This window comes from Cupressus sempervirens, chromosome 9 (assembly GCF_028749045.1).
Source record: "Cupressus sempervirens isolate cs-2001-9-10 chromosome 9, ASM2874904v1, whole genome shotgun sequence".
NCBI lineage: Eukaryota > Viridiplantae > Streptophyta > Pinopsida > Cupressales > Cupressaceae > Cupressus > Cupressus sempervirens.
In genome coordinates this window covers 185228429-185251387 of record NC_143126.1, presented here as the reverse complement: position 1 = coordinate 185251387, position 22959 = coordinate 185228429, and the positions used below count along the sequence as shown (strand labels likewise).

General features: G+C 32.0%; 1 pseudogene; it reads right to left on the bottom strand.

The window, feature by feature from the left end:
- Positions 1-5382: 5382 nt before the first annotated feature.
- Positions 5383-6274, bottom strand: LOC149538089 (protein INVOLVED IN DE NOVO 2-like; annotated as a pseudogene).
- Positions 6275-22959: the final 16685 nt, after the last annotated feature.

Sequence of the window (22959 nt, the reverse complement as noted above, 5' to 3'; positions counted from 1 at the left end):
TATTAAATAGAATAATCAAAGTCATCTTAAGGACTTAAAAAGGGGAAAAGGGAATATATTAAAATATATAAATGGTAGAGAGTGATATAGAGATGAATATATAAGTGGACAGAAGGGAGGTGTAAAGGGAAACAAATATAAATATTAAATAGATAAACAGACTAAAAAATAGAAATTAGACATAAATAAATCCAAATGTGCAGACAAAGAGATAAACTAGAAAGAGAGGGAGAGATAAAATGAGAAACAAGTTAGAAAGATAGGGAGGTATAGTATGGGAAGATGGAGAGAAAATTTTAAGACATAATTCTTATACAATAATGAAAATTGTAATAAAATAAATATTATTATAAATTTAAAAAAAATCTACTTGTGTTAAAATAAGTGTTTAGTAAGGCACATAACTTGGAGAAGGTTTTGTAAATTTGGTGTTTTGACACACAAAGTGGTCTTACTTATTCCCCTTTGTGAGCATTACCTAGATCCAATGAGTGTTAAGTGTTCTATATATTATCTTGAGAGATGGATTCTTGTGAACAACTACTCATGAAACACAGGTCAATGAGTTTGACTAAAAATTACACCATTGAATCATGACAAAAATATCATAACAAATTGTGTTTCATCCTTTTGTGACATTTCATCCTTATCCTCTAATCTCTTATCTAATCATACTTCTTAATAAATAATACATTTGATAAATTTTATAGAGAGTGCCAAGGGATGAAGCTAATTAGAAATTGTGTAGAATGTATAAATTGTCTAGAAAGTGTCATTCTTCATTTGATGCATGTCAAAAATATTAATTATTTTAAAATTATTATATCTTCTTTCTCACTTCTCTTGTCTATACTTGTTTCTCAACTTTGAAAATCTTAAATTAAACTAAGATTATTTTCCTCGTGATTTTACTTGATTTTCTTTAGTTTAACAATTTTATAATTATACATTTTAAGATAAAGTCATCCTAAAGTTCACACAATCTTTCATCCTACTAATTTAACTTAATCAATTTATAATATTACATATTTTAAAATAAATAGTTAAAAATTAAATCTCAATTTGTTTAAATTAAAGAAATAAAAGCAACACAAAATAATTCAAATTTAGACTCCTGAAAGGTTTAAATAATAAATATAAAATAAAACTGAAAAAAAATGTTTAAAGAAACATTACCCTAACTAAGATAATTCTTTTATAATAATTGATTATTAGTTTGTTTATTTACCTACGCTTATTAATTAAATTAGGAACGTCCTAATTGTAATTGTGGTATTTTTTTTGGTTTGTAAGGTTAGGAGTCCACAAGGCCTATCACCATTTTATTATTTACTTTTTAAATTTATTTATTATATTGTTTAATTAAAAAGAAATTGAAAAATACCGACAATCTTACAACATGAGCACATAGAGGTAAATGCATGGAGGAGAAATGCGTCCATGAAACAGATGGGAAAATAATGGAAGCAGAGGATAAGCTTTTTTATGCCCTCGAATATTTTTCATCGACTAATTAGTACATGACACTTATTTTGTAGATTCATCCATCTCTGTGTAGCTTTCCTGGAAAGTTGTGAGAAGGAATAAGGTTCAATCCATATGGCTCAAGCATGCATTTCTATTTATCTTTTCCTCTCACCCCAATTAATATCAATTTGGTTGATCATCTTACATGAGACACAAATTATTTTATATTTCTTGAGTAGCCAATAATGGATTTTTTAAATATGTAAAATGATGCATTGCGCTTTTCAAATTTTGTGATTATTAGTTCATTTCAATGAAAAGAGAGGATAATTAATGTATGGAGTGATATAAAAACTATATCAGCGTTTTCACTATTTTACCATGACCTATAGCGGTCCCTATGAGTGAAAGTCGTAAAATCAGAGTCCTCAGACATCTGAATTGAAAATTTTGTTTCATACTCTTTCAACTGACACATTTGATTTTTTCCACCATGCCATAAATAAGCATTGTACATGCTAAGACTAGTCCCTCAGAATAAAACCACCTGATACAATTTGAAATTTTGGCTTTTTATGATACACCTAAGAACACAGCCTACAAATCAATCCTCTGAAGTTCAATGGTCAAAGTAGAACGTAGCATCAAGAACATTTTCCCACTCCATTACCATCATATATAAAGCTAGTGGGAATTAAGGTTGTCTTCAATTCTTGACATCAGTAATAACTCCAAACCAAACCCAAAATCTCATGAATATTTGAAACATCACTCTCCTTAAAACTCTTGATCATTCATGTCATGAAAGAAGAACCGGGGTCCATTTCGATTAATCTTTGGAAAATATGTATCCGAAGTCAATATTGTAAGCCAATCATTCAATGCATTTATGAGGCTCTCTTGAGAACACTTCCTGACTTCAATGCATTGAGTTTGTGGTAAACAATGACACAACATATCCAAAAGGCTGGATAAACTAAGAGATGAATAATGAGAAAAGCTCTCTAAAAGTTTTGACAACATAACTTTGTCTGACTTGTTTACACGAATACGACCAGTCTTAAACGTCACACTAAGGAAGAAATTAAAAGCTTGATGAAAAATAGTCAACTCTAACTACTTAGCACATTTAGTCTAGGAATTAGTTGTTAGTGTCTGATGTTTAAAACAACCGCTTACATGAATGTACTCTTCTTTCGTAGTTTCAAGCTCCTGGTAGATGAGTTTTTGTTGTTTAAACATGTACCACAGGATCTGAATGGTTAAGGGCACATGCTTGTCTCTCATCACCCACTCTAAATTTTATCCCAGCTGAAAGTAGCATCTATTTGAAACCATTGTGAAGGACAATGCAAGCGGCATCCTAGGATCCTCGCCATGATATGTGCATTTATAGAATAACTTCCCACTTTGTATGCATCCTGTAATAGTCAAATGAGTCTGAGGTATTCCATAAGACAAATAATCATGTATCGTTAGAGCATTGTAAAAATTGATTCAAAAAGAAAGCTTCCAGTCATGTTTCAGCCTTTTAAGATCAATATTATCCAACCATTGAACATTGCAAATGTTTAAGCCTTCTAAGATCAATCGTATCCAACCATTGAACATTGCAAGTGTGTAGCATCCTAGCTGCACAACTTAGCTGATCATTGTCCACAAAAATCCAAGGTACTTATATTATTAAAGAATATGCTCCTACACCTTTTTTGTATGCTTGACTTGAAAAGGATCAGTCAGCTTCATATCACATTGATCAACCAACTTAACATAACATTACCCATCATTCTTTCCGCTCGGGCTCCAAGCATCATATTGATCCCAAGGGGAAAATGTTTTTGTCAGGACAAAGATGAAGTTGGAAAGAGAAACCTCTAATTGGAAGAGGAGGTTCAATAAGTTTACAATAAATTGCAGCCATACAATGGACCAAACCTTCAGAAAGCCATACTAGTCTCCAAATGATCAACAAGATATGACTCACAACTCTTAAGTTCCTGTGCCAAGAATAGGGAGTGAGAGCTACATTCCAAATCAACTTGTGGTGACTTATACAAAGGAGGGGAAAGTCTCACTGCTAAACTTGTAGAAGAAAGAGATGAATAATTGCATTGAACTCGAAAATATGAGCACATTTGTCTGCTCAACCCACATGCCAGCTGCTGCAATGAACTAGTAGAACTCTGTGACAGGGATGATTGGATGCGCTCAACCATTTTACTATTTATCCTTAGCAAGTTTAAAAATCCATTAGATGGTTCTAATGGACCAGAATGAGATTTTTGACTAGGATAATATTCTTATAATATATCCCTCTCAATGTTGACATGTGGCATATTCATTTTAATTTTATTTTTCATACTCATGTAGAATGATTCAACTTGTGTCTATGAAATGGATCTATTACGTACGAGTCACATTCAAAAGAAAAAATTGTCTTATGAGTCAAGCATACTTTGTATCAGGATCAGTTAATATTAGGGAGCTAATTGACAATATCCTTTATAACTTCACTTAATCCACACACATCTATCAACAATAACAACATTGGCCTAAATGTTACCCACTACAATTTAGAATGCAGAAATATATAGATTTTGATAACTTATACCCTTGATGTCACATACGGCTATACACTTTTCATAGTGCATTATCATTCAATTTTGCACACAATAATTTCTTGGATGAATTTTATGGGATCTCTATTGCCTTTATCATTATGAGGGACTTTTAATGTTAAAGCATGTAGCTTTGGTCTGATAAAAACTGTGATTAGCATATGTATATATGTACAATAGTATGATGCACATACTGTTATACATATATGCATACATATCATTGCTGCGTGTAAATCAGAATTTTTCTGGAATTTGATTGTGTATAAATTTTTTAGCATCAATGTTTCGGATCACACACCGTGATCTATCACTTAGGATGAAGAGTGCAAGAGAATAGAGAAATTAAGTGATGGATCACTATGTGTGATCCGAAACGTTGATGCTAAAAAATTCAGACACAATCCAATTCCAGAAAAATTCTGATGTATTTCTAATGGATTGTGGAAATCAAATGACAATAATGTATATATTTTCTGAGATCATTTAAGGCGTGATCAAAACTTATTCTGATTTCTTTGATTTTAGATGACTATCGATCTATATTTTATATCGGATTGCAGTTCATAATGATTAGTAATACATTTTTAGACTTTTGTTAAGTCTGTAACAAATTGGACATGATTAGTTACACCAAATTGGTGTGATTGTAAATGTCCATGTCTCCTTTCGGAGACATGACCATTCACCATCACATCCTTTTGTGTGATATTTTTACTTGATCCGCCCAAGTAAACAAGGCATCAAATCAATTAATGCAAGCACATCAAAGGATCGAAGGACATTCTGAGTTCAAGAATATTATATTATCTCTGTTATTTATGTACTAGCTTATACAGATTCTGGAGCAAGTCTATCCCTTGTCAACAGTGTTCATACCTGCAATAAAATTGTGTATCAGTCTGCCATGAATTTGAAAACAAAAAAGAAACTTTACATGGTATAAGAGCGTTGTTAAGGAGAGATCTCATTAAGTTTAATTATATTTATTTATTTTGCATTTTTGTTATATTTCTTATTATCTTTTTATCATCTTCATTTAGTTAGTTTTATTCTCATTATTTTCATTTTCATTTTCTATTCATTGTGGTTTATGGTGCATTTTAATTTATTTATTTCCTTTGACTTTCCCATACCAACTCTTTCTATGATCCTTATTGTCTCGACATGTGTGCTTCTTTATATATCTTCTAGTTGGTGTGTAACGACTCAATTTTCTCCCCCAGCTAGTCTCATCTTGATGATGAATCATAAAGTGTGATTCAAAATGTTGATGCAAAAAATCAGCACACAATCTAATCTAGAAATGCATTCTTAATGCTATTTCTGTCATTGCAATGAAATATTCCATCTATCAAACTTTCTCATTTGATGTCACTATTTGCTTATTATTTTCTTGTATAGTATTATGCAAGTCTTCTAAAACCTTATTCTTCTTACACAAATCTTCATCGTTGATTTATGTTACAGTCTTAAGATCCCCTTTTAAGTGAGGATATTTGCCAACTGCATCTCCAGAATTATAGTCCTCATCTCATGCATCCCATCCACATAAATCATTCCCAAGATCTTGTTTTTGGTTATAACTTATAATGATCCTTTCATCTTCTATGGTGTATATGAAGGATATTTCAAATGAAAAATCGTAATTGTATCATTTCCAATATTTATTAAACTCGAACAACCTTACCCTGATGACCTCATGAGTCCATAGTGTGCAAACCAGCACTGGATAGAATCCATAAAATCTGTTCCTCAGCTTACCATTACTAGGACCCATGTACTTTCCCTCTTTGAATATCCTACATTTATTCACAATAATGCTCATCTAGGACCAAACAAATAGTTCTTCATCATGTTGTTTCAGTGGAACTTCTTGCTCCAAATGCATAGTTATTTGTTTTTGTGGCTCAGCAAAAGTCACGAGTGTATTTTGTTGGAATTCTCAAGTGCTTCATGGCACCCAATAGTTTCTGCATCCCCTTTTCAAAACCCACACCACTTGAATGTTGAAGTAGGTCATTATATTTGTAATCCTGTTTTTTCTTACCTTGACAGAACAAGCATCTCAAAGTCCCATCCATGTTCTTTTTTATATGATTTCCCTTCCCTAGATCCTCATATTCAATTTTTTTATATTCTTTTGTCTTAGATTCACTTATATCACCGTCATTTTCACTGGATATATCCATTGCTATGCTAAACCAATTGAGAACAAATCAAAAAGATGTTGATTTCTAGGCCCTATTAGGTGCTCTAGAAGTGCTGAAAACTCTGCTGCTGATAGGAGGAATGGAGGAAATCTCACACCGAGCAGCTCTTTTTGACATATCACCCACATAAATTAATCATCACTGCAAGAAATATCATGGAAAGACAAACTCTCTAACACCCTTGAATAGCTTTTCAAAATTGCTTAGCCCACATCCTTATGGTACTGTATATTGCTCATATCCAAAATGGTCTGTAATAAGCTGGGAAACTTGAACTTAAAGAATAATAGGGGACTTTCTGCTCATTCTTGAAGGATCTCTCTCCTCGCAACATATCTTTCATCTTGCTCCGGAGAGACTTGGAAGTGGATCTATTATTCCTTCCACTATTTGTATGCTTAGAATGAGGTTTTTGCTTCCACACATGTATAGCACCTTCAATGAAATTCACAATTTCCAAAATGTGATGTTCACGTGACAACTCTAGGAAATCTAGAAGACAATCAGGAGAAAATTGTTCCACACTTTGTTTAATATGGTTGTAAACAAGCTAAAGGTTTGAGTGCTTCACAAGTAGTCAAATCTGCTGAGCAGATCAAAATGGACACAGCAAATGTTTGTTAGATTAAAAATAATGACTTGCCCTTGTTTAGGAACCCTTTTTAAGAGCATTCAAAGTATCATTTTCGTTCCTTGTACAAAATAAATGAGAATGCATAGCCACCCATCAATGTATTGTTTTCTAATATTAATATTGTAGATCTTGTGTGCAGCAATAATATATTTGCAAAAATATGAGTGTTTCCTGCTATGTTACTGTTGATATTCTAACTTTTTGCCAAGTTGGATCCCAAATTTGTTACAGTACATACACAATAATAAACGCCATTCAAAAAAGTTCTCTAAACAATAGTAGCTTGGTTTAGTGTAGACATATATGGTCTAGAGAATATGCGTGTGAAGAATTTACCGTGCAAAACAATTATATGAATTTTGGGACATCAGATCCTTTTCAATGAAGAGGTTGCTTTTGGGTTAGTACGGGTTGTGCACTATCTAATATCTCCTATCTAAGCTTGGTTAAGAAATAGAGGTATGTTTGTTGACTATTGTAATGGCAAGCACAACGGAAAACCAGACTTATGATCTGATAAAATTAGATAAAATAACAGGGATACAATTAGTAGATATATACAAATCAAATTCTGTCTTATTCATTGAAAAATATTATATCAGAGAATTATTGAGAGGTACAGTCAGTTCTTATATTTAAGGATTTTGTTTTACATTTGAATATTTAAATTGAATTCATCTAATACTTCTAATGCCAACATTATTATTAATAATTTTTTTGTTATTTGCAACACACAAGTACATGTTGATGTTTTTTCAAAAGGCATTACATACAAATACATATACAGTTGTAGATATGGATACAACCATTTTGAAGATGTCTAATATAAATAGAGAGACATGTAGATACTAGGTATTGAAATTGTTGGAAATAGTTTTAGCAAAGTATTTTTTTTTTGCTAATGTCCTGGTTGTGTTTTTGGTTGAAAAATGTAGCTATGAGCACCCTTACAAATTTTCATCCAAAATCTAGAGGTATCAACAAAGAATTTTAACTACAATTTAGAAAACATTGAAAATTTGTAGTCTCTTGGAATACAGGTATGCACAATATGGGTTTGTTAATTATTTTTATGAACTTTTAACAAAATGCCACCAGAAAGAGAGATAGAGAGGGCATTCAAATTGGAAAAGGATTATGATCAATCAAATCAATGCCAAGATAAGAATGAGAAAGAGGAGTGTTTTTTCATCCTAAAAATAAGCAATTTTTTATTGACTAAAAATCATATTTTACAGAAGGCTACTGGAGGTTGAGAAGAAACCTGGTCTATGAAACATTCATGAAGAAAAAATCCCCAATCGTTCATGACCTAAGCCCAACATTCAATATGTGGCATCTGGTATCACTACAAACTATATTCATAATTTCCCCTCTCCGCCAAATTTCCTAAATGTTGAATGACTATCTACCATTAGCAGGCAGACTCAAAAATGGAATTTGGCTGAACGTTGAGTTGTTCTCCACTATTAGGACGTAAGCTCAAAATTTGAATAACAGTTAACAGACATTGCAGAAATTGGGTGCACAAAACCTGCCTAGTTTTTGTCCATTTCCTTCTCTGCAATACAGTATATGTTAGGCCGGTAAATTCGTATATTTGCAGCAGCATGGACCTCAATTTCTTATACACTTTATGCAACACAAGACATCTATAGACATTTTTTTCTGCCAGAGGTTGTTCACATGCAATACACCTGTCTTTGAAATAATTATAATTCCTGGAGGACATAGAAATGTGGCTCAATATAGCATTTTTCGGTGTGTAATCTAAAATGTACATTACCCTTTTCGTATTCTGCACCACGAGTTGTGCAATACACTGAGAAAGACCTTGAGGATCACACCTTCTCTTGCGTTGGTTACTAGAAATTCATCTGCCCTGCTCTCTGCGACAACAATCAAAGAGTGAAAAAATAATTTGAACAATGTTTTACTTAAAAAGTGTGCAAGTTCTGTATAATCAATATAGGAAACTAAAATTATAAATGAAATCACACAGTTTCATTGGCTAGTTAGAAAAAAATTTAATAACAGTTTAAGCATCAGACTTTGCTATAGTTCCTGGCAGGAACTAATTATATGAATAATGTAAAATTTGGATCAATAACTCTTTGATTTGTAATCTGGATGCCCGCTATCCTGAATACTAGTCCTGCCATCCCGAAACACTCCAACACTGGTGTTACACTGCCACAAACTTGCATCTAAATTTGAGAGATATTATTAAATGACTACAAATAACAAACTTTTATGATTCTTCAGTATTTCATCATGACTATGACCTCTCAAAGAACACTTCTAAAATGTTCTCACATATATTCTATCTTAAATTGACCTTCTTGAAAGGGTGTATTTCTGGAAAATGCACTAGGTTCCAACTTTATCTGCAGTATAGGGTCTCAGACCTGACATATTCTATCACATGTCAAACCAAAGGGGAATGCCTACAACCAGCTCACCTTTTATGAAATGATGAGATTGATAAAAAAAATTAATATGGTATTGCAGGCATTGAACCTACTCAAGTTCGCAATGCAGTCTATAAAAAAGGGCCATGCCAATCTAAAAGGTATGATAATATGTAAACAAGGTAACACTTCACTAAAAGGGGAATGCTAATCTAGAAAACAAAGTCACATTTGTCACAACTTTTGCAATGCAAAAATTATTGGGTATGACTCGAGATAACTTCTCATCCACGAGGACTACTGCTCTAGACATTTATAGGATTTCTTATTTTAAGCATTGATTGCAGAGACAAGATTATGAGTGTACCATATGGTTTGCATCTATCATATGGATTCCTACAATGGACAAATAACTTCCTTCAAATTTCTCAGCTGAAGATTTAAGTGGAAAAGGTAAATGCAGAACAACATTAGGGCAACATGTAGGCTTATATGAAGCTCAAGCAGTCGCAACCATTTTAAGCTGAGTTCCTCATTTCTTTTCCCTTCATGTAGTATTTTACTATATTCTATTGTTAGCATTCTTTATTTCTCCAAATGATATGCCTACCTAAATGACCCAACTAGAATATAGTCCTAACAAACAGAGTCAAAGGTTTTAAAGAACCAGTTACGTATAAACTATGTAAATAAAGTTTTAAGCTATTGTCCAACAACTTCTCCTTGCATGCTAAAATATAAAGGAAAATTATAAACTAGGCATTTACAATCCTACTTGATCTTGAAGTAGCCAAGGAAAGGTCCAATTTCTATAGAGCAATCAGACTCATGGATTATATTTCATGATGCATTTTCCATAATGCAACTTTTGTCTTTGAATGCTGACCTCACCTAATCTACGACTCTCTTTGAGTTTGGGCTATTTCAGAATGTGTTATTTGAGAATATTTCAACTTTGCACAAAATGAAATAGATGTATACTAAAACTGCTTTTCAAATTAGAACATGAAGCCTCTTATCCCGTATGCCTCTGTATGCCTCTCTATTGTTGCTGCATCTTTCTTTTTCTTTTTTGTTGAGACTGTGCCCTGTTATGTTTCTAATCTGTTTTTAAAAGTATCCATTCATAAATAACCAATTTCTCCATATATTTTCTTGAAACCCTTTCTCATCAATTATTCTATTTATATTTTTTCCTAAAAATAAAATTCAAGCCACATGTTTAGTCAAGAGTTACTTTTGTTAGGTCTAAAATGAGATTTGATGTTAACATTTTAGGCACCAATTAGAGGTATAGGTTTTACAAATAGATGTTCAGAGAGATTATGGGTTTATATTATAATCTGTAATTAAAACCTAGGTTGTCCTACCTTTCCTTTTAATTATTTTCTTATAACCTAAATTAAGAAATCAAAGAAAATGTCTACTAAATTAGGATAAGAAGTCAATGACCAACTGATCCACTTGGTTGTATGAATAAAAGATAAGACAAAGCGATTGGTGTGGAAAAACTAGTGTACATATTGGAAAAATATTCCACCTCATAGGTTCTAGACATACATCAAATAGGTGAAGAAAAAGATGGGCAAATTAAAATGTGTCAAGTCTATCTATTCTATTTACTAATTTGTGTAATTTAATTTAAGTTATGATTTTAAAGCATGTTCACTATGACCTATTGGTAGATCAAGTTGTGTTATATATACATATATGTATATATATATATATATATATATATATATATATATACATATATGTATATATATATATATACATATATGTATATATATATATATATATATGTATATATATATATATATACATATATGTATATATATATATATATATGTATAGATATATATATATATGTATATATATATATACAGATATATGTACATATGTGTGTGTGTGTGTGTATACATACATATATATACATACATATAGATATATACATATATGTATGTATATATACATACATATAGATATATACATATATACATATATGTATATATATATGTATGTATATATATATGTATATATATGTATATATATATACACACACACACACATATATATACATATAGATATATATATGTGTGTGTGTGTGTGTGTGTGTGTGGGGGGGGGCGGGGGGGGGGGGGGGGGGGGTTGGATAGATAAAGGTACTTACCAAAGAATGCTTCAATTGATTTATTGAACCATTCAAGAAGTTTTTTGGTTGATTTTTAGTAACTTTTAATTATTTAATTTATGGTAGAGAATAATGATGCAATGTATCTAGTTGTTTGATTTAAAGCATTGCATTTAAATTATTTAAGGTACTTACTGTAGTCATTAAAAAAAAAAAAATTCTCCTAGAGGTAAGTGCATTCATGTTATATATTTGATGAAGCTACAAATAAAAAAATTCCTCTCAACAAAATAAAAATTAAGAACTTGAAACAATAGTAAATTGACATTCAAGAATTTTAGACTTAATTTTCTCCCTTGTTTGCACAAATAAAGCTCTTTCTAATTTTTTCCACACCTTTTATTATAATAAGGCGAACAAACCACATGCAATGACTTTGATGCTAAAAACATTATCTTGATCTTTATATTATGCATTTAATAACACTACTATTCTTTAAAGGGTACTAGCTCAATGGAAGAGTGCCTACTTTGCAAGTAAGAGGATGATGGTTCGATTCCATCATGCCCTAATATGACTAAACTAGCGATTAAATAAACTACCAAATATACTATTAGTATTACCAAATAAACTACCAAGAAACAACAATAAAGACCATATCAATGATCAAATTAATGATTAAAATAGTTTAGTTGTAAATTTGGTTGCCAAATTAATGATCAGAAATAAACTACCAATGGTCACATGAATAAAATTGGCCATATATCTACAATTTTTAGCAGTTTATTTAATCATATATTGTTTTTTTTGTACTAGTGCATAGAGGCCTTTATTAGTCCTTAAGAATCATTTCATATTGCTAATATATTAATAGGGATAATACTCACACTTATTAGAGTTATTCAACTATTCAACCTTTCTTGAGGGCGGAGTGGTTAATTTCTATATAATAGGAGGAGAGGAACACAAGACCTAATATATTTTTTACCTATTACTCTATGTTACTCTAAATTATTGGTCTTTTATAGAGTTTATATAGTTTGGGAAAGATAGAGAAAATATATTTACTTTAGCTATTCATCAATTCGTCAGACCAGAATAGGAAGGTTGTGTATCTACAACTTCTTTGTCTAACAATTTTACGTTATTCCCATTGGAGTTATTTTTCATAAGGAACTTGGGTAAAAGTAAAAACATGTGTCACCCTTTTACAAAGGAAAAGGCTAACATCAAAAAAAGTGTTACACTTCAACAATGTAAAAGTCATATTTCTGTTTTAAATTTTAGGTTGGTGTAAACTGATAACATGTGGATAAAAGGATAAATTTTATCTATTTTATTTTTATATTTAAAAATAAATTAAAATAGTATTTTTTTAATAATTTTCAATAATTTTATTTTAATAGTGTTAAAAATTGAGCAAATTAGGGGTTATAGTCCCCACAATAGAAATAACTGCAACTAAATGTTTTTTCATCTAAATTTGAGGTATGTTGTTGATGACATATCTATCTAGAACTATCAAAAAGAAATTTTAAAAAATATTTTATATTTTGTCTGTTATAGCTATTTTAAGTTGAACTTTTCATAATTTAATAGTTTTTCATTCCCACCATCTTTTCCCTTGTAAATCTATGTTAACCATTACAAATGTTATATATTATCGAAGAGGACTCTCTCCTCTAGAACAATCCATCATTTTTAAATTCTTTTGGTATCGTCTACTAATTTTTATATTTTTTTGAATGTGGATCATCTTCAATGTTGAAATAACTACTTGCATTATTTTGCAATTATTGTAATCGATATTGTGTCACCTATTAAAAAAAATTGTATTGGCATAATTTTGACTACAAGTTCTATCCAGTGGTACTATTTTTTAAAACCTGATGTAATTAGCCTCTAAAGTGTTAAGTTCTTTAGAATTGCAAAAAACATAAAAGAAGTGCCACATCAGATGACACAGATAATTTCAGCATGATCCAATCTAGTCAAATTGGATCCAACTAGATTACTTTGACCGAAAAGCCATCAGCACAAGGTTCACATGTGTGAGTTTAAAACTTTTATCTACTTTGAACAATTAAATAGGTATTTAAAAAAAAAAATTAAAAAATTGATGAATGACCGAAGCCTTTGATTAATATAATAAAGTGTTTATAGAAGCTTGCCTCCATTCAAATAGGCACTGGTAGGAAAGAATGGAGAAGAAAACCTCCAGTCTTGCCTAGGACATAAGTCCTATATTATTACAAATATAAAAGGGGCATACCCCAGTGATGATACTTAAAATTGGAGCATTTTACGAAATAGAGGGATTAATCCCATTTAACATCTACATCACATCTAAGAGTTGTGCATACAAAACTAGGCAAATTATAATAATTCATATCCTTGATGTGAAAGAAAATACACCATCGAGCCATCCTCACTTCATGTTGGGCTAGTCAGAAACATGTTAACAAACAATGAAAACACAAAAGAAGAGCTGATATCTGAATAACAAGTATGCTATTTCATATCATAAATATGAGAATATAAAAAACTATAAATAAGATACTTAACTTGAAAGCACTTCCCAAATGAGCTCATAAATCAGAATTCAACATATAAGGTAGAATAAACATAGTCTTATCCATTAAAAATCTGAAGAAAAGCAAGAATTGAAAAAGGTGAAAACTAAAAATGGAGCTGCATAAAAGATAAAATTGAAATAAGTTAGAACTACTTAATATAGCCACCCAAAACCATCTAATAAAGGATTAGAGACCAAATTCCCCCACCTACCATTATCCATAATAAATCTAACTCGGTTAAACATCCCTGTTTCAACAAGCTAATACCATCCTCCAACTATTGATCAATCAAAGTGGATTCCAAACGTTCTCTCGGCACAACACCAAACAACTTGATATTGATTAATGAAACCACTACAACATGAGTGAAAGGAATATAATCACACCAAAAGAAACCATGCAATAAGTTGCAAAGTCAAGTGAAGCTTTCACACTCCTACCCATCTATACTTCTAGCTGAATTAGTAGCTACTATCTAAACAACAAACCCTCATGCCATATTGTTAGATAGTCTAAAACTAGGGAAAGAATAAAACCATCTAGGAGTAAATAAAATAAGGAATCCTCTAACAAATAGGGAGGGCTGATATTCCCTTGCCCAATCATACAATAATCATAATCCCTATCTCCAACTGTAGATAAAAGAATACATACCAATCCACCATCCAAATACATGAAACAAATTAACAGAGGAAGGGGATAGACTCCAAGAGGGACCATTACAAGGAAACTCATGCTCAAATTAAAAGTCTTGTATAAGAATTCTACTTATAGACTAGAATATTATTAAGTCAATGGCCATTAATTAGATTAATACCATCTGCCCCATAGTTTTCTAGTTGATTAGCTATTGAGTTTCCTTTGCGATAAATATGAAAAACTTGGTAATCCTCAAAGCGATCAATAAGATTAAGGATAGATTCTAATCTTGAGTTAATGACCCAATTAGGAGTTGATCACTTCCTAATTGCATTCAGAATAATTTGAGAGTCTCCTTTGATAACCACTTTGGTAATTCCAACTTCCAAACACAAATTCAAACCTACTTCCAGTGCCTCTAGTTTGGCCAAGTTATTAGAGGTGGGCCTAATGGCCATTTCTTTTTTTGTTAACCATTTCCCAAAATCATTGTTAATAATGCAACTGATTCCTGCAATCCCAAGGTTACCGCAAGCAGCTCCGTCAAAATTGAGCTTGGCCATCCTGTCGGGGGAGGGGACCATCTATAGTTAGCCCTATCTTCTTTGCATTTTTTAATATAGATGAAGGGGGGATTAATTAGGTAAGCCCAATTCTTTTTCATAAAGCCATCCCAGGATCAAAAGGAACCTTCTTCTTTCATACATTTTGTGAGATGCGAGTTAGTGACTTCTACGATACTTGGCTCAATTTTTAAGATCAACTCATCCATCTTCACTTTGGAATTCTGAAAAATACACCTATTCCTCTCCTTCCAAATTTCCCAAGAAACAATTTATGGACATATATTCCAAATCTTACTATAGAAACCTTTAACCAAGCTGGTTGGCCAGCTAATAAGAAGGTCCCTATAAGATTTTGCGAACGACGCAAACCAACCAAACTTAGATCTCAACCATTCCCAAAAATAAAGCGAGTAGGGACATCCAAAAAGTAAATGATAAAACTCCTCCAAATGTTGTTCAAAAAGTACACATCTTGATGGACCATATATCCCAAATTTACTTAACCTTTTCGCAGTTAAGAAACTGTTTTGAAAGGCTAGCAATAGGAAGAATCTAGCCTTAGGGAGACAAGCCCCATCGTAGCATGGTTTTAGTGGGATATCTAAATTTTCCCAACTTTGAGAGAAGAGAATCATATTATAACCATCCTTAACTTTGTAATTCCCATCATTGGCTACTGCCCATATAAGCTTATCCATTCTTTTGGACTGCTTGACAGCCCTATCCGAGATAATCTTGATGTATTCTTCTACTTCTACCTGATCGAAACCCAAGCTTTCCACTGATTTCCAAACCCATCTAGTCACACCATTAATCAATATCTTTGTTTTATATTTATCGACTTCTGTGCCCCATTGAGAAATTAAAACTTCCTTTAAGTGTTTTGGATAGGCTTTGGAAACAATAGGAGGATGTCCATCCCATGAATACTCCCAAAATAGGGCTTTATCACCTATGCCAACCTCCCAAGTGAGGAACTTACCAATAAGGTCATGACAGTTCAGCATAAAGTTCCAACTTTTAGATCCCTTGGGGGGATTCTTCATTCTGAAGATAGACATGGGGTCTTCCACATTTAGATATTTTTTTAATAATATCTTAGCCAATTTTTTATCCCTTTCGAAGAATAATCACCAAATGAGTTTCGCACCCAAAGCTTTGTTCTGCCATTCTAGGTTTTTAATGCCTAGTCTGCCCAATGCTTTAGGTTTACAAATATTATCTCATTTGATTAGTGCCAGTTTTTATCTTCATCACAATGCTTCCACAGAAAATTCTTGAGTTTAGGTTCTAGTTTAATGTGATGACTCTTTGAAAGAGGGAGGTAGGATAGGGGATAAATCAGAATGGTGTAGAGAACTAAACTAAGTTTGGTGACCTTACCTGCTTTAGAAAGCCATTTTCCCTTCCAACCCCTGATCCTAGCATCCAATTTCTCAATAGTGTTATGCCAAACTTTGCAGGATTTAGAGCCTTTTTCAAGCGCAATTCACAAATATTTACATGGGAATTGTCCTTTCATATAGCCCATCAACTCACAAATCCGATCTTCCAAACCTACTTTAGTATTTAGAAAGAAAATCTTGGACTTATGCTCATTTACTTTCTAACCTGAAGCCATCATATATGATTTTATAATGGATTTAAACTCAGAAGCTTTAGAAATAGTACTCTTTCCAGGGAGGATAGTATCATCAACATATTGTTGATGAGTGATATTCGGTATGTTACTTGTGACTGTAATACTCGAAAGTCACCGGTTTTGATGAGCCGCCATTAAGGCTCTCCCAAAATCTTTAGCCATAATGATAAAGAGGGAAGGTGATAACGGATCACCTTGCCGAATACCCCTAGAGATTTCAAAGAAACCTTTAGGCGTACCATTAATAAGGATTGATATTTTGGGCATAGAGATGAATTTAAATATGAGATTAATCCATTGGTGTGAGAATCCAAAGGCTTCGAGCACCTTGAATAGAAATTGCCAATCGACCATGTCATACGCCTTTTGTATATCAAGTTTCATAAACATACATGGTTCCTTACTTTTGGTAGGTAAATGAATAGCTTCTTGAATAGTAATTATACCATCAAGAATGGATCTTCCAAGAACAAAACCTATTTTTTCCTCAGAGATTAATTTAGGCAAGAAACTTTTAAGCCTATTTGCCATGATCTTGGAAAAGATCTTATAAATCATATTGCAGAGAGCAATAGGCCTATAGTCTCTCACTATCTTAGGATCATTATTTTTAGGAATTAGGGTAATAAAGGAGAAATTAATTTCCAATAGAAGAGCGCCTCCATTTCTTGAGGCTTCAATGGATTTCCATAAATCGACGTCGATAATGTCCCAGTACTTTTGGAAGAAGAAGGCCTGGAAGCCATCAGTACTAGGAGATTTATCGAGGTTCATATTAACAACTATAGATTTTACCTCATCCAAGGTAATAGGTTTATTTAAGAACTTATTGTCTTCCTTAGTGATAAGCCTAGGAATATAATTTAGCATCTTATCCTGTGCCACTTTATTGGATCCTTCATAGTTGTTAAGAATATTTTTAAGATGGGTTACAAAGGTATCCACAATTTTTCTTGGCTTTTCAACTAGGATACCCTGATGATTTTTAATACAAGTAATTTTATTCTTAGATCTATTGTATATAGTTGAGTTATGAAAAAAAATTGTATTACGATCTCCTTCTAACCATTTTTCCCTTGATTTCTGTTGCCAAAAAATTTCTTCTTTTGATAAAATTAATTCCTGTTTAGCCAATAACTCTTTTTCTAGCTGATAACTTTCATTGGTCATACCGTTCTTTATAAGGTCTAGGTGTAGGTTTTTAAGCTTGTTTTCTATTTCTATCTTTTCTTTGAATAAATTGTTAAAATGACATTTATTCCATTTAAGGATGCGCTCTTTAAGTAACTTTAGTTTATAAACAAATGAAAACATCTTTGGACCTTCTACTATCTCTTGATCCCACCAAATTTTAATATTGTTAATGAAATATGGATCTAGGAACCACATTTTTTCGCATTTAAATGGGTTTCGCAAGGGTTTGTGAGGTTCTGAAAGTTCCAGATGAACTGGATAATGGTCTGACCCAGCAATGGGCAGAATAGCTAATTGAAAGTTAATATTATTATCAGCTAGTATGATAAAGAACCTATCTAATTTCTCTACAATATATGTGAAGTCTTTCCTTCTATTATTCCATGTGAATGTCCCATTGCTGGTAGGGACATCTATCATGTCATGTTCCCTAACCCATGCTCTAAAGTCTAAAGATGATTGCGAGAGATGGTATATACCACTTGCCTTTTTAGTTAGGTCTAAAATAGTATTAAAATCTCCTCCTATCAGGAAGGCATAGTCTTTAAAGTTTCGAATGAACTTACTAATCTCTTTCCAAACTTTTTTTTTGTCCCCATAACTAATCAGACCATAAACATTGATAAGCATTAACTACAAATTAGACTTAAGACTCTTAACGGTAGCACTAATCCAATGAGGACACTAATAAAGATAGCTAAGAGATACCTTCTTGGGGTTTCATAAAACTCCTAAACCACTAGAAGCTCCTACAGATTCTTGGAATAATGAGCTCCATAAGCTTAACATTTTATCTAATTTAATAGCTTCATCATTTTTAAGTTTAGTTTCTTGAGTTATAACAATATCAGAATCAAAGGATTTAAGGTTTTGTTTCACTAACATTTTCTTGCTAGGGGCGTTTAGTCCCCTAACATTCCATGTTGTTATCTTCATGTCTCTTTGGGAAGGACCTTCCCCTTCCCTGCATTAAAAAGCTTATCAATTTTCTGATGCTCTCTATTGAGCCCTCCTGCTTCTCTCAGGTCTTTTAGTGATCTCCTACCCCTCTTTCTTTTGGACTTACCAAAGTTAGGAGAGCTCAAACTATCCTGATTCTACTGGATCCCTAGAGTTTCTATTGCTTTTTTGGGTCTAAAATCATTGCTATTCTTATGATTACTCTTCCCCTCTATATTTTCAGCTTCTAACTCATTAATGATCTTATCAATGATTTCTGCCTAAGAATCTTCTTCCACACCATTTCCCATAGTATTGTCACCTCTGTGTCCCAAATCTGCAACCTTCCTATAAATGCTCTATTCTAATCTTCTAGCTTTATCCTCTACCTCTATGTTTATCAAGTCTCTTTTAAGATCATCACAATTATAATTGTTGCCCTCTAGTTTGATGATTCTCTGGATAAGTTTAGTTTTTTGCTCCTTTGAACTTTTATTGATTTCTTCAAAGCTAAAAACCTGAACTAATTCATCTACTAACTACTCCAAATTCTCATCTCTTGAGCTCAATTCATATACATCTACCTCTATATTGCCTTCTATGTTTAAGAAATCTTGAACCATTTTTGCTAGAGATCTCTCACCTTTATAATCCTTCTCTTTGCAAGCCATCTCTATTGGAGTGAACGGAGAGCTTCTGAACTCTGAAAGAGTCTGCTAGAATTTAGTGGCTTTGTATTGGCATCCTTTAATAGGTGTGACAATAAATGGTTCCACCATTTGGCATTTTACCTCTAAAGATATTTCCTTTGTAGGTACATCAAGCTCTTTTGGGTTTGGATCTGCTTCAAATAACATGTGATTTTCCATATCTTCAATGTTCGTATCTTTAGACATCCTTACATCTCCTAGTGGCTAGTCACCATGCATAAAACTGATTAAATCCATAGCTTCTATGATTTCCAGTGGCCTAGGCTTGATTGGTGTTAAAGATGGCTCAATTGCCATTTGTTGTTTACTTCTGTTCGAAACTGAAAAGCCTTGATCCTTTGCTTATTTGTCTGGAAGTTTTTGTACCTATGTAGGTTTCTACTTCTCATTAGTTGAGCAATCCTTGTCTAATGGAGAATCCATCTCAGAATTCTTGACAATAATTGATTTGAGTCTTATCTGGGACTCTGGTTTGCCTTTAGCAGAGGCCTTACCACCTTTATGAGAGTCTGTATTTCCCTTAAAATGCTTATATTCCATGTTAGAAGGATCTAATTTACACAATTTTGCCCTTGATTTCCTTCTATGTTCTCTGAACTTTGGGAATAACTTCTGAAAATATAAAGTGCTTGGAACAATGTTAGTGTATGTCTTCTTTCCCTTTTCTATTTTAATAATTTTTGAGATTTCTCCTTTGTAGGGGTGCAGATAGCAATCATATGATGCTTTCCTTGTATCAACTTTCATTCATCCTTATAATGACTAATTGATTTTTGTTTTAAAGAGCATTCTAACATCATTATCATACAGATAAGAAGAATCTACAGCTAAGAGATCTCCTAGTCCAAACCCTAGGGATTTAAGCATCTCTAAATGATTTAACTTTGGTGGCATGGACATAATATGAAACCAAACTGGACATATGATATATAAACTCTCTAAATTGAAATTAGGATACCAAGCAATGAATTTCACAACATACCCATTAAAAAAACATTCAGAGACATTCATGAATTGATGTCTAATGCCTTCATTACTACATTGTAGATAAAGAACATTGTTTGAGAAGTAAGAAATACTTACCTGTGATCCGCAGTTATCTTCTAACCAATCAGACAGAGAAGGTAAATCTTTTTTCAATCCACACTAGATAGCATAAATGCCACATAATTTGCATTCATCCCAGGCATCTTCTATACTTTTCCCATGGATGGTTATGAATTGAACTACCTTATTTGAAGAATTTGAGCCCTTAGGGTTTGGGGATGCCCTAGGAATTGTAGATTTTAGGTAGCGATGTGGGGGGATGTACAAACGAGAGAGATTGGGGCAATCAATGGATGAATGGTCAGTTTTGCGAGGAGTGAGATGTGCTGATGGATCTGCCCTACCAAGGTTTGAGCATGGCGAAACTAGCAGTTCATGAAAGGATTTAGCATGTTTGGTTAAATGAAAAAATCTAAATTGTTCCTCAAGGCTATCTAATGTGAAATATGCTCAAGAATAATGATGAATAGACCGATCAGGGCTACGGCTTGCAGAAGTTCCTTGGACTACTCTAGATGACCTCAATTTTTGTCTAAGATCGTTCCACTGATTCGCTTCCAATACCTTTAGTGCCTCAAATTTGTTTGAGGGTTTGACCTCAAAATTTAGTCTAGGATTCTTCTGAGCCTTCTGAGAAGCAGCCTTATTCTTCTTTTTTTGCTTATGAGTAGGATATTGCCATGAATGATGATCGTTTCTCTGATATGTAAAATTAGCATTTTCACTATGGATCGCCATTATTCAAAAAAAAATTTCAAATATTTTTTAATTCTTAATTAAATAGGTTATTTATTTTAAAGGTAAAGTTTTATTTTTTAAATTTTTATATTTAATTCAATAAAATAACTTTTTATTTTAAAGGAATTTTTTTTTAAATTGTTATATTTAATTAAATAAAATAGATTTTTAGGCAAGAGCCTACAACACAATGGTAACTTATAAGCCTCTCATGTGGGAGGTCTTGGGCTCGAATTCTCTTAACATGAAAATTTAATAATTACAACAATTAACAATAATGAATCTAGGCTTCAATCATTTATCAATGAAAAAATAAAAATAAAAAAATAGGTTTTTTATTTTAAAGGCAAAGTTTTATTTTTTAAATTTTTATATTTAATTCATATTTTAATTTGTGGTATTAAAAAAGTTAAGTTTACATGAAATTTTATTGAATTAAATAAATTTTATTGAAGAAATATTTGGAAATTAGATTTCTAAAGTTATTTTTGTATTGAAATTGATTAATAAAATTTGTTGTTCATTTTAAATTTATTAAATAATTTGATCTAAATCAATTATTAGAATGAATTTAGGTGTTTTAAAACATTATGAAAACTACTAAAATTATTAAATAGTTAAAGTATTTATTTTATTTAATATATTTTATAATTTGTTTAATCTAAATTTAGCAATGCTTTAATGCAACTACTTGTCTTAGGATTGTGTAGTATTACAAATAGTCAAATATAATAAGCTTCTAAAGTTGAAAGTTTTTTCTAAATTGTCTATGATCTAGTATTATTTATGTAATTGAATTTGGGAGCCTTTTGTATGCAAGTGATTTCAAGCTCTCTATTCAAGTTTTGTGCAATGGGGAATAAAGAAAAAAGAGCAAAAATATATGATCAGGTCAAAGATGACCAAAAGAAATGATGAACAAAACTTAATATAGAGCCACCAATTGAATATCTATTGATTGAAATTGAAGAAGATCCTATTGAAGTTCCAGAAAGTAGTAGGGTGATCCCACAATAATGGGTTCCACTTTTTGATCAATTTTGACACTGAAACTAATATTTTTGAAACAAACCTCACATTTGAGTGACTATATCTCTAAAACTATGAATAATTTCAAGATGACATAAACTAGTGATTTCTAGTATTCTATTCCTACTTTGAAACTGTATTTTTTTATTTTTAAGGAAAAATTATTTAAGTCAATTTTTTCTTCTCCTCCAAAAAGTGGTACATATGAAAAATCAATATTTTCAAAGAGTGACAGTCTGTTTGACACACATAGGTTTTTTTCTAGAAATGATAATGAGGTGATTCTTTTGATGTTGGATTTGTAACATCAATATCCAGAGGATACATTTGTTTTGATTCAATTGGTTGAATATTGTATAGTTTATGAAGTTTTGAAGTGACATCAATTGTAATTTAGACATACATTTA